The 12,511-nt window shown below is 39.6% G+C and overlaps 1 protein-coding gene across 6 annotated transcripts in view; it reads left to right on the top strand.

Annotated features, from left to right (window-relative positions):
• Nucleotides 1-3,467: 3,467 nt before the first annotated feature.
• ppfia2 (PTPRF interacting protein alpha 2) overlaps nt 3,468-12,511 on the top strand; it is a 960,214-nt gene continuing 951,170 nt past the window's right edge. For 2 of the 6 annotated variants that reach the window (XM_051919721.1, XM_051919713.1), the window contains exon 1: nt 3,468-4,023. The gene's annotated coding sequence lies outside the window, so the exon portion shown is untranslated. Of the gene's footprint in view, nt 4,024-4,668; nt 4,880-12,511 lie in introns of those variants that run through there. The other 4 variants (XM_051919727.1, XM_028817181.2, XM_051919703.1 and 1 more) reach the window with 3 other exon arrangements.

Raw genomic sequence — 12,511 nt, 5'->3', positions numbered from 1 at the left:
AAGGTCAGTAGGAACAAGACAGAATACGTGTGTAAATGAAAGGGCGGTCAGTGGAATGGTGAGGATGCAGGGAGTAGAGTTGGAGAAGGTGGATGAGTTTAAATACTTGGGATCAACAGTACAGAGTAATGAGGATTGTGGAAGAGAGATGAAAAAGAGAGTGCAGGCAGGGTGGAATGGGTGGAGAAGAGCGTCAGGAGTAATTTGTGACAGACATGGATCAGCAAGAGTGAAAGGGAAGGTCTACAGGACGATAGTGAGACCAGCTATGTCATATGGGTTGGAGATGGTGGCACTGACCAGAAAGCAGGAGACAGAGCTGGAGGTAGCAGAGTTAAAGATACTAAGATTTGCACTGAGTGTGATGAGGATGGATATAATTAGAAATGAGTACATTAGAGTGTCAGCTCAAGTTGGACGTTTGGGAGACAAAGTCAGAGAGGCGAGATTGCGTTGGTTTGGACATGTGCAGAGGAGAGATGCTGGGTATATTGGGAGAAGGATGCTAAGGATAGAGCTGACAGGGAAGAGGAAAAGAGGAAGGCCTAGGCGAAGGTTTACGGATGTGGTGAGAGAGGACATGCAGGTGATGGGTGTAACCGAGCAAGATGCAGAGGACAGAAAGCTATGGAAGAAGATGATCTGCTGTGGCAACCCCTAACGAGAACAGCCAAAAGAAGAAGAAGAAGATTGGCTGTAGAATTTCTAAACGTTTAACTCTTTTGATTCTATGTTGCATCGTTTCTCCATGATCATAAATATAAACCTGACTGAATTGTGGTTTCTTTGAAATTAAACTTGTAGTAGCTTTAATTGTTGCAGGATCACAGATTCTTATAGTGTAAGGTCCTGAATTGTGTAAATCTACATTTTGAGCATTGTTTGATGCAAACGCGAAAAGATTATTGTAGATTCAGATATTTCTCTTATGGCTTACTCATGCACCTTCAACTTGTTATTTTATGTTTGTGGGCTCTTTCAGAGTTTCATTTTCTATAATTTATCATTTATTTATGTTATGCAAGCAGTCCCGTAGGAAAATTTTACTGCTGTAAGGCTGATCTTTGATGGCTCATGAGACTTAAAACAGATTTTCATTTATGTTTCATTTAAGAATCCACTTTGTCACGGCCGTTTCTCCTAAAATTTCTTAGGAGAAATAGTTTTAGACAAAACAAAGATGTGAGATAAAACTGAGGCAAAAGTTAAAACTGAGAATTTGATTTGAAAAGCTTCATATATTTTGTGAGATCTCTTCCTAGTCTTCCTTTAACCCTTTTCAAGACTTCATATTTTTTACTTATTATTAGACTGAAGCTTTTATCCAAGGTGAATTACAATATTTGAGAGACATTTAGTGATATCACTTTTGTTTTTCCAATTGAACCACAGGCAAATGAAGTGACTTACTTCAGGTGAGACAGTGGTGTCAGTAGGGGGGATCTGAACCCATAACCTCAGGGTTTGAAGTCTAAAGTATTAACCAGTGTGCCACACTGCCTGCCTTTTCTTCCAGTATGATCTAATTGGAGCACAGAAATATAAATTAGAGCAACTAATAATATTATTCAGAAGCAAGAACAACAGTTTATGAATCATAGTAAAGTGTTTTATTACCACAAACACCCATCCATACCATTCCCCATATTGAGCACACAATGCAAATACTTTCAAACTGCAAAAAAAAAAAGTCAAGAAACTACTTGGAAAGTCTGAGCCCATTGTGTGACTTTGGAGAGATCTCTGCTACTGAAGAGGTGACACTGGTGAGAATCTTGAGTCTCAGGAGAAAAATCTGAGAAGCATGAGACCAAAGAAAATGTCTCCGTTTTACTTCTTTCTGATCTCATTGTTGTCAAGGAGAAAGTAAAACAATATTAAGGAGATCTCTCTTTTTTCCATTCCTATGGGATGTGGTTATGACTTTAGACTTTAAACCTTGAGGGTTAGGGGGTTTATACCCCACTTCTGATGTGGTGTGACAATGCCTGTGCTTGAAATAAAAAAATAAAAGAAATGTAGGCAATTGTATATCAAATGCTGTAAGTCGCCTTGGATAAAGGCATCAGCCAAATAATAAATAATATGAAGGATGCTGTATTATGCATTAGGGTGTCATGCTGGTGAAATTGTTTAAGCGGGAGGAAGCAGCGCTAACCACTGAGCCCCCAAAGGTGTGGCTTTACAGCTAATATACAGTCCTTGGATGTGTTGTATTTTACTGGTATTGTTACAGTTCTAATGTATCCAATGAATAAAGTGCTTTCTATTCGATAATCAAAATTAATGTTGAAATGGCGTTCCTAATATAGTACGCACAATTAAGTCAATTTGAAAAGTCTACTTATTTAATATTTTTATGACACGATATAAGTGAGTAATAAATTGATTGATTCATTGCAGGACTTTAAGTGCATGCCTGAAGTACCTCTCTTTGATGCTAATTATTTAGTATATTAACTATAAATGTTATATTTTGAGGTTAATTGTAGAAACTAAAAACAGTAGGAGAATGGGAAATTTTATTTTGATCATTTATACCACGCATTTAGAATCTGAAAAAAAAAAGCCGGCAAGATACTTCCACTCAGTTGTATCGATAAGACGAGATCGTGGCTAGGCAGGAATCATCAGATCAAAAGTGCTATCAATTTCCTCTTTTTAGGTTCTGTTTTATTCAAACCTAACAATTATTTTGTAAAAAAGAAAAACTGTATAATGACACTATAAAACCCGAGTGTAGTGTCCTGGCAGCTGACAGAGCTTAAATGAAATGTTTGGCTTCCTCGTGCCGTTGCGCTTCCCACTGGACTGCCGAAGCCCAGCCGGGATCTAGAGGGCGCCAGTCCGGATTTGTAAGAATTCGACTAGAGATGAGCCACGCCTTGAACTTCATGTGTCTGCCTACAGCCTCTGCTCTGGGTATACCCTTAAGTTTAAAGTCGGCATTAACCTCCACTCAGTGAGGTGTCTGTATCCTGTTATTTAACGGATTTCATTTTAAAAAATCTTTGTTTTTTCCCCAATTCCGATTAGATATGCAATATCCATACTTAATATCACCACCACCACCAATAATAATAAATGGGCAGTGCAGTTCAATTAGTCTGCCTCTGATGGAAAATGAAAAGCGTTCCGAATGTAAAAGAAGCAAGCACCCAGGGAAATCTAAATTTAATTGGGGGAGCAGACGCGATTACTTCAGAATTTATTTAGCGAGTGGTGGAGACCATTCAGACAGTCGGGGAGGACGACGCACGAGAAATCAAAGCAAGTAATGCCTTAAGTGTGCAAGAATGTCAAACAAGACCGGGCCACCGCGGACAGCTGACCGAATGTAGCGTGGAAAGGGAGATCAAGAGAAAGCCATATAGCGCATTTTCATCCGCCAACGCCAAACCTCTCAGGGGACCGAGCTTGGGTTAGCGCGCAGGTCCAGTCCAGACACACGTCCGGTGCGCTCATTCAGGAAAACTGAGGCTGATGTGCGGGCGGCAATCGTGCACGCTTTTCACGTTAGCATAGTAATCAAGACACGCATACACTTTAGCGAACGTTTTAAGCAGTCCCTGACTTTCGTGGCTATTTTACGATCCTCACTATTTGATTTCTTTTAAAAAAATTTTTTCAGAAAGGTGCGTGGGCATCCGCGTCTCCATGTGTACAGGAATACTTCCCTGCACCTTTAAGACGCATCACCCCTCCTTCCGAGCAAACAATGGTCTATACCCGGCTCAGCTTCCCCAAAGCAACATTTGTAACATGCCATTTTTTTCTACACTAATGGATAATTTTTGAGAAAATGTCACAGAGAAGCTAGAAATTTGCAAGTTGCAGAAACATGTCAGCCGTGCTCATCCCTGAATCCGACGCAGTGACAGCGCCGCTTTGTTTGCTGTGAAGCCTGCCGGTGAGCCCGGGGGTGCCAATGGTCCCGAAGTGGACAGCTGTGTGATCCCATTTGCTCGCGGAGACTGCGGTTGTCATTGATCAATTGAGGGAGCGGACGTCTAAGAATAGCCTGTGAGTACGCACATCTTCTTTCTAAACGCCACAGTTGATGACAGGAACGGTTTCTGTCTAGATTTTGGGCACCTCCTTTATAATCGCTCGCCGCTACACCTGCAAGGTGATGCTGTAACAGCATCTGGCCACAGTGAACGTGAAACTTCGTACAGATGTGTAAGGAGCAAAAATGTTTCACTTTTTAAAAATCGTTACGAAAAAAAGAGAAAACCAAAGCAGGCACGTCAAGTGCACTGTTGAGCATCGTGCAAGAGACGTGATGTATATTAAGATGTGAGGCTCTGTGAGCTTCCCACAAATGTTACAGTTAAAGAGTTAAAGGAGGGGGGAGAGGCATGATGTAATGCTAGGGAGACAATGGGTTTTTTTTGAGATAATGTTACCATGTATGCACGTTTCTACTGACTGAATGAGGTAAGGAATGAAACAGTTGCATTAAGTACTTGGGAAACTATGGCAAATGTGTTTTCTTGCTGTATAATATTAATTCAGAATATCGGGGAGAGAAGGACGGACACTCGCGGAAGGCAGCACTCAGTGCTCGCTGTAGCCTACATGATCACTCACGGGGGCACCACACATACACACACACACACACACACACACACGCGCACACACACGGGGATGGATGTTAAAATATTTAACAGTCACTCTGTCACGGCAGCTTAGATTTGCTGCTTCCACTCATTCATTCGGAGCTCCAGTGCGAATCGTCCAACTGTGTGAAGTTCTCAGGAGTCACATTTTATTCGTATTTTTTTCTTTTTATCATTAAGTGAAATCCATTGCTGGTTCAGTCTCCTCTGCAAGGAGTACTAAGTGATGACCGACCCTCAGTCGGGCAGGAGCCAAGGTACAGATAAGTCTTTGTCACTCGTGTATTTCTGTGCTCTGTTTTATTAGAGAATGACCAACAGAAGTAGAATATATAAAACTTAGAAACATCGGAACAGAGTGAACATTTTATCGTTATTATTAAAATTATTATTGTTGATATTGACTTCAAAAGGTTTAAATTATAAACGAGTATCTAGTATAAATCTTACAAAGGTTAAAAATTAATATCACCTTTTGGAAGTGATTTTATAGCATCTTGAATTAACATTTTTACATGAATTTTAATTTCTTATTTGACGCTTTTTACAAAGCAACTTACAAATTACTAGTCCTGACTCCAATCACTTACGAATATCAAACTTACAGAAAAATCGTCAGTAAATGTACCTTTACAGTGCTAACGTAGAGTATATGGAAGCAGTTTCTCTTTAAGTGTTAATTTCACCCTGGTGATTTTACGGTATTTCTCTTTTTAAAAAAAAAACGGGTTAGGGCGTCTTGCTGACACGGTGATATCGACAGAACCAGAAGCCCCGGGCGTTCTGCATTAGCCACTAGGCCACACTTTGGCTTTTCTTACATTAAACACTGCATACATGGAGCGGATCTCTGGGGTTCATTCGGAGGGAGGCAGGCAGGACTGGGAGGCACACTCCTAAAAATAATGGCTCTTTAATGGCATTTTTGGTTCTTTTCTGGGTTGTGTGCATCCTTGAACTATTGCTTGAATTTCCCTTGGGATCAAATAAAGTATTCTATCTATCTATCTATCTATCTATCTATCTATCTATCTATCTATCTATCTATCTATCTATCTATCTATCTATCTATCTATCTATCTATCTATTATACACCGTATAGTGATCTATCTATCTATCTATCTATCTATCTATCTATCTATCTATCTATCTATCTATCTATCTATCTATCTATTATACACCGTATAGTGATCTATCTATCTATCTATCTATCTATCTATCTATCTATCTATCTATCTATCTATCTATCTATCTATCTATCTATCTATCTATCTATTATACACCGTATAGTGATCTATCTATCTATCTATCTATCTATCTATCTATCTATCTATCTATCTATCTATCTATCTATCTATCTATCTATCTATTATACACCGTATAGTGATCTATCTATCTATCTATCTATCTATCTATCTATCTATCTATCTATCTATCTATCTATCTATCTATCTATTATACACCGTATAGTGATCTATCTATCTATCTATCTATCTATCTATCTATCTATCTATCTATCTATCTATCTATCTATCTATCTATCTATCTATCTATCTATCTAAGCCATTTCATTCTGGGAAGGGTTCTTTGCATATGGTGGTGGTTCTTTGTGCTTTGTAAGAAAAAAATTTTGCAAGTATACAGGAATAAAAGAAACGTCAAATCTTTAGTGTGTGGTAGGCCATCTTGCAGGACACTAACAGATTAAGAAAGCCTGGACTTAGTCTGTGTTATTGTATTCAGTGAGAGTTCTTTTAAAGTCACGACTTATTGGTATTTCACAAATCTGTTATCATCTGTTCATGGTGCTTTACTGTATGGACACTGTTATGGATTTAAATAAAGATCTTTGTGGAACTTTCACATGGACGGGTCTTTTTTGAGAACCAAAAATGTTTCCCTGCTTTGAAGAAACCCTCTGGCACCTTTATTTTTAAGAGTGTTGATGTAAAATGTCACCTGGTAATATGGGAAGATGCTGCCTCCAAGGGTGTCTTTGGACAGTATATTAACACTATTTATGCACACAATACAAATAAACACAAATCTATCTAATGCTGACTATCTGATTCAGCTTACATCTCCTCAATGGCATGTCCCATCCTGCAGGCTTTAACTGAGATGAAGTCCAATGTAACCCTGCTATATTCATTGGACATTTACATCAATGAAAGACACCTTTTTACTTGTGGTTAAAGCCTGCAGGATGGGACATGCCATTGAGTAGATGTAAGCTGAATCAGATAGTCAGCATTAGATAGATTTGTGTTTATTTGTATTGTGTGTATAAATAGTGTTAATATACTGTATAGACATATATGTGTGTATTTAGAGAGATGTGAAAGTGTGTGTGTAGTGATATACTCTGTAGTGTACATAATACTTTCACATGTACAATGTCAAGTGAAATTCATACTTGCATGTCTGACAAACATGCAACACATCACTACTCACTGGTCTCATGATAAACAGGAATATATTAAAATTCAGAATTTCATTGTTTTTTTAAGTGAAAATGCACATCAGCTTTCCTGCTGTACCTCTACCCCTCTTCCCATACCAAGTTTTCCATTAAAAAATATATACATACACAAATATATATGGTACAGTGCAGCACAGTGGTTAGTGATCCTTCGTCTGCCTCATGGCTTCAGTGTCCTAGGCTGGCACCCAACATCTTCCATTCCAAGTGACTACATGCTTTGTTTCACTCCCTGTATTCCATATTTTCATATCTCTCTTAGGGTAATTGGTGATTCTAAATGGGCCCTGAGTCCTGCGGTGGGTTGGCACCCTGCCCAGGATTGGTTCCTGCCTTGTGCCCTGTGTTGGCTGGGATTGGCTCCAGCAGACCCCCGTGATCCTGTGTTTGGATTCAGTGGGTTGGAAAATGGATAAATGGGCCCTGTTTGTGTGTTCAGGTGCCCCATCCCATCCAGGGCTGCCCTCTGCCTTGCTCCTGAAGCTGCGTAGATAGGCTCCCCCTGCTACCCTGAAGTGGGTCGGAGAATGTTAATAGTACTCTGCAGTACAGGCGTTTGACATCCATCTCTGAGGTCGTGGGTACAAATCCCGCTACTGATACTGCATGGCCATTAGCAAGTCTCTACACCTGCCTGTGCTCCAATTGGAAAAACAAAAAGAAACGTACCCAGTTGTATCTCAAATGCTGTCATCTGCCTTGGATGAAGGTGTCAGCCAAATATGTAAATGAAAATAACGGTTCTCATTTTTATCCAGTATATGATGTTTTACAGCTGCTCTTGGAGCAGCTATGATTCTTAAGCTGCCCATCTTCACACCGTGTGGGCCATCTGCACTTTAATCAAATGGCACAAGTAAACCAGTTGTCATGGAGCCATAGATGTGAAAGTGTAACTTGCAGAATGATCTGGTGGGTAGTGACCATAAGCTGAGTCAGATTTGACTATTGAATACAATAATAGCATAGCAAAAAACAAAAAACAAATGGATGAAAAAAGAAACCCTTTGGTGTGTCACCTGCTGGTTTTATAGGGAGTACTGTTCTCCAAAGTGCTTAAGAGGCTCTAAAGATGTTGTACGCTCCATCCATGGAAGCAGCTTTCTTACATTTGAAGACACCTGTAGCATTCTTTATGCAAATAGTTACCAGTCCATCATCTTGTGAGCTTAGAACTGTAATATAGTATGTTAATTAAAAAATGGATACAAATATGCAGAGTATAAGTAAACCTAAATGCACCATCTGTATCGTCACTAAGTGCATCAGTAAACAAATAATAAGCACGTAAGGCGGCATTTAATTGTTTCTTTGTTTTTAAATTGAGATTTTGTTTCGTCTTATAAATTCAAGCTGATGTAAGGAGGGAATGTGTTGTTCCCAGGGGTTATAGGAAGCTTGTGGTGAATATGAATTCATATTCTTTTTTTTTTCGTATGATGTGTGTCCATAGCAACGGTACACTGCAGAAACAGTGATGACATCTGTAGATTGTCCTGCAGTAATACAATATTTGGCTATAAGTGACACATCATCATAGGTGCTAATATTCTGAAACTGCTTGGCTTGCTAATCAGGTCATATATACAGTGTATATATATATATATATATATATATATATATATATAAAATATATACATACATAGTAAATATATATATATATATATATATTTACTATTTACTATGTATGTGTGTGTGTGTGTATATATATATATATATATATATATATATACAGTACATACATTATATATTATACAGTGTATATATATATATATATATATATATATATATATATATATATATATATATATATATAATTATTGGAAATAATTAGTTTAGTTTAATGTCTAGAAGTAGAATTATTTCTAAAATCAAGATTGTTATGTTTGTGCTACCATCCATCAATCTATCCATGCATTTTCAATCCCAATAATTTAGAGCTGCTGGAGTCTATTCTGACCACACTGGGTGCCTGTCAGGAAGCATCTCTGTGGAGTGATGTTCAGTTTCTTTGGAAATATATTTATGTAATTGCACAAGTATAATTAAATACTTACACCTATGTACAGTATGGAAATACCTTGCACGTTATGCTTGCTGGGAAGAGCTCCAACCCCCTGCGTCCTTACTCCGAATTAAGTAGGCTTAGAAAATGGTATGTTACCATGAAGGTCTGACACCGAGTCTGGCCTTGGCTTTATTAATGTCTGTAATAGGTCCTGTAATCTGGAGTTCTTTTGCATGGCTAGGAGTGATACTTTGGTCAATGGGGTAGTGACACTAGAGACTACTGCATGACACCAAAAGGAGAAAAAGAATGGAAAAGCCATGCACAATAGACGTCATCAACATTTTAAAGCAATGTAAATGGCTGCAGTAGCAGCTCTAACATGAATATGTTATGCTATAACTTACAATGATTCTGATCATTCAGACAGAGCACACCATTACAAGGTGCTTTATAAAGAAAACAATTCAAAGTACCATTATAACAAAGGACAATGTCGTGTGATGCACCTTCTTCAAAATGGAATCCAGGCTTCCTTAAGTGCAGGACTTCTGGGACAGATATGCTATCACTTCCCTGCCGCTCTGATCTTGATGATGTAGGCTGAAGAAATTGCTAGATAACGGAGCAACATTGCACCTTGATTTTTATTGCTGCAGTTTTTCTGTTGATAAGTTCTGAATTGATTTTGTATAGATAGATAGATAGATAGATAGATAGATAGATAGATAGATAGATAGATAGATAGATAGATAGATAGATAGATAGATAGATAGATAGATAGATAGATAGATAGATAGATAGATACTTTATTAATCCCAATGGGAAATTCACATTCTTCAGCAGCAGCATACTGATACAATAAATAATATTAAATTAAAGAATGATAATAATGCAGGTGAAAAACAGACAATAACTATGTATAATGTTAAATGTTAACGTTTACCCCCCCGGATGGAATTAAAGAGTCGCATAGTTTGGGGGAGGAACGATCTCCTCAATCTGTCAGTGGAGCAGGACAGTGACAGCAGTCTGTCGCTGAAGCTGCTCTTCTGTCTGGAGATGATCCTGTTTAGTGGATGCAGTGGATTCTCCATAATTGATAGGAGCCTGCTGAGCGCCCTTCGCTCTGCCACAGATGTTAAACTGTCCAGCTCCATGCCAACAATAGAGCTTGCCTTCCTCACCAGTTTGTCCAGGCGTGAGGCGTCTTTCCTCTTAATGCTGCCTCCCCAGCACACCACTGCGTAGAAGAGGGCGCTCGCCACAACTGTCTGAAAGAACATCTGCAGCATCTTATTGCAGATGTTGAAGGACGCCAGCCTTCTAAGGTAGTATAACCGGCTCTGTCCTTTCTTGCACAGCGCATCAGTATTGGCAGTCCAGTCTAATTTATCATCCAGCTGCACTCCCAGGTATTTATAGGTCTGTACCATCTGCACACAGTCACCTTTGATGATCACTGGGTCTATGAGGGGTCTGGGCCTCCTAAAATCCACCACCAGCTCTTTGGTTTTGCTGGTGTTCAGGTGTAGGTGGTTTGAGTCGCACCATTTAACAAAGTCATTGATTAGGTCCCTATACTCCTCCTCCAGCCCATTCCTGATACAGCCCACGATAGCAGTGTCATCAGCGAACTTTTGCACATGGCAGGACTCCGAGTTGTATTGGAAGTCCAATGTATATAGGCTGAACAGGACTGGAGAAAGTACAGTCCCCTGTGGCGCTCCTGTGTTGCGGACCACAGTGTCAGACGTGCAGTTCCCAAGACGCACATACTGAGGTCTGTCTTTAAGATAGTCCACGATCCATGCCACTAGGTATGAATCTAATCCCATCTCTGTCAGCTTGTCCCTAAGGAGCAGAGGTTGGATTGTGTTGAAGGCGCTAGAGAAGTCTAGAAACATAATTCTTACAGTACCACTGCCCCTGTCCAAGTGAGAGAGGGATCGGTGTAGCGTATTGATGATGGCATCCTCTGCTCCCACCTTCTCCTGATATGCAAACTGCAGAGGGTCGAGGGCGTGTTGAACCTGTGGCCTAAGGTGGTGAAGCAGCAGCCTCTCCATGGTCTTCATCACATGTGATGTCAGAGCAACAGGCCGAAAGTCATTCAGCTCACTAGGACGTGATACCTTTGGGACTGGGGTGATACAAGATGTTTTCCAAAGCCTCGGGACTCTCCCCTGTTCCAGGCTCAGGTTGAAGATGCGCTGTAGAGGACCCCCCAGCTCCGATGCACAGACCTTCAGCAGTCGTGGCGATACTCCATCTGGGCCCGCTGCTTTGCTGGCACGAAGTCTCCTCAGCTCTCTGCTCACTTGCGCTGTATATGTTTAGATACTGGTATTTAATGCTTTACAAATGATGTGTTAAGATGATCAGCTGGTAGGAAATCACTTTTGGCCTATTGGGTGGCCATCAGAGCTCCCTACAAGTACTTAATGCACACATACAATATTTGTGACCTTAAATTCTTACTGCGCTACTACTCAAAATTTCCATTTCCCTCAAAAGCAAACACTTTGGCTTTGCAAAGGCAACTGATTCTGACAGTGGGCTTTGCAATTCAATCACATAATTATATGTTTGGAAACTCAGAGCAGCACAGCGGCTTTAGTGGTTAGTTCTGCTGTCTCATGGATGCAGTATCTGGAGTTTCAGTCTTGCAACCAGTTGCTGTCTGTTTGAATTTTGTTGGTTTTCCCCGTGCCTGTATAGAACTTTTCTCCCTGTGATCTTACTTTTCTCCAGCATCCTTAACACATATGCTTTAAAGTTATCGGCAATTTTACATTTTAGCAATATGTACGAGTAGATCCTGCAAAAGATGCGTGCCCCATTCACTGCTGACCACTGTCTTATGCCAAATGTGGACCCCGGTGTTGTGTCCACGTTATGAAAATATATTGTAATTAATTGTTTAAAAAAATAAAATATTTAAATATATTTTTCAAAGTATAAAATTAAATTAAAAAGGTGAATTTATATGTAAGGTGTACTTCCAGTAATTCAACAGATATACCTGAAAGTTCTTGGGAATGGTATGATGTAATGTGCTTGATAAAGGATTTTGATAAATAATAATACTAAATTACATACCTCTGTAGTGCCACTTCAGGACAGGACAGCATTCTCTAGCAATTCAGCCTCTCTGTAGGACCTGTGATCTTACACCCGATCTGACATATAGGCTGCATTTACACTAGCAGGCCTCAATTCCTGAATCAACAATGGTGGAGAAATCTGATCCGATAACTGCTACTTACATGACACGGTCTACATGTGGCCTCATCATTTACATACACGTTCAGCTTATGTGGAATGTATGCATTACACATGTATAGGGGACACAGGTAAAGCATGGACATGGATCTCTGCATGTTTTTTTTCTTCAGT

The sequence above is a fragment of the Erpetoichthys calabaricus genome, chromosome 1 (assembly GCF_900747795.2).
Source record: "Erpetoichthys calabaricus chromosome 1, fErpCal1.3, whole genome shotgun sequence".
In the NCBI taxonomy this organism is placed as follows: domain Eukaryota; kingdom Metazoa; phylum Chordata; class Cladistia; order Polypteriformes; family Polypteridae; genus Erpetoichthys; species Erpetoichthys calabaricus.
The sequence above is the reverse complement of the archived record's forward strand: the minus strand, read 5'-3'. Positions and strand labels throughout refer to the sequence as shown.